At 39.2% G+C, this 1,252-nt stretch overlaps 1 protein-coding gene across 6 annotated transcripts in view; it reads left to right on the top strand.

The window, feature by feature from the left end:
• The window catches only part of LOC108972751 (lipase member H-A), a 15,142-nt gene that overhangs the window by 6,588 nt on the left and 7,302 nt on the right, over positions 1-1,252 (top strand). The gene's annotated exons all lie outside the window — the stretch shown is intronic.

Raw genomic sequence — 1,252 nt, 5'->3', positions numbered from 1 at the left:
GTGACGTGAGTGCCAAGTCGCGAGTGCGACGACTGTTTGTTTGATGACAAGAGATATTTCGTCTTGCCCTCGTTCACTGCCAGACCCATTTGCTTCGCCTTCTTGTCCAGTCTGGAGAAAGCAGAACTGACGGCGCGGGTGTTGAGGCCGATGATATCAATATCATCGGCATACGCCAGCAACTGTACACTYTTACAGAAGATGGTACCTTCTCTATTTAGCTCGGCACCTCGAACTATTTTCCCCAGAAGCAGGTGGAAGAAGYCACACGATAGGGAATCGCCTTGTCTGAAACATCGTTTGGTATCGAACGGCTCGGAGAGGTCCTTCCCGATTCTGACGGAGCTTTTTATGTTGCTCAACGTCAGCTTGCACAGCCGTATTAGTTTTGCGAGGATACCAAATGGTGGTGTGTGTCGATTCTCCTTTCACGGRTMTTTTCCAAGAATTTGCGCATGGTGAATATCTGGWCGGTTGTTGATTTGCCAGGTCTAAAGCCAATAAGGTCCAATCAGTTTGTTGACGGTGGGCGTTAATCTTTCACACAATACGATAGAACCTTATATGCGATGTTGAGGAGGCTAATCCCACGGTAGTTGGCGCAGATTAGGGGACAGAAGGACAGAGTAGTTATCAATAAGCAAAATAGTCTTCGGTTGCAAATTGTTTTCTTGAGAAAAGTGAATAACCATTTAATTCCACAAAATATTTAATAAGAACTGAACTTTATTTTTCATAATTCTTTATCAGAAATCTTGTGAAAATAATAATTATGTAATCCAGCAGTGTTTGTTCCAGGTAAGATTGGAAATTGTTCCTTCTGAATTTTGTATCTAAGCTCCCGATTTTCGATAAAAAACAGGCGTATTTTTACAGTTATAGTTACATTTATACAGTTACAGTACAGTTCAACTAGCCAAAAATGCGCATACATTAGTGCGACGACGAATAGCAAATGACATAAATAATTTGGATATACACCAGTTTTACGATTTATTTTGCACAGACAATATAATAGTTTAGTTCCCGAACTGAATTCAAATTTTSAATTCTGATTCTAATTTATGGAAATTCTAATCACTAAGGGTTTCTGATTTCTGATCGTCCACTGTATTGCTAATATATTTTTATACTCTCGCAACAAAGTTGCTAAAGATAGTATTATAGTTTTGTTCACATAACGGTTGTTTGTAAGTCCTAAAACTAAAAGAGTCAGATATAGGGTTATATATACCAAAGTGATCAGGGTGAC

The sequence above is a fragment of the Bactrocera latifrons genome, unplaced genomic scaffold (assembly GCF_001853355.1).
Source record: "Bactrocera latifrons isolate USDA-ARS-PBARC rearing strain unplaced genomic scaffold, ASM185335v1 scaffold_420, whole genome shotgun sequence".
Taxonomy (NCBI): Eukaryota; Metazoa; Arthropoda; class Insecta; order Diptera; family Tephritidae; genus Bactrocera; species Bactrocera latifrons.
The sequence above is the reverse complement of the archived record's forward strand: the minus strand, read 5'-3'. Positions and strand labels throughout refer to the sequence as shown.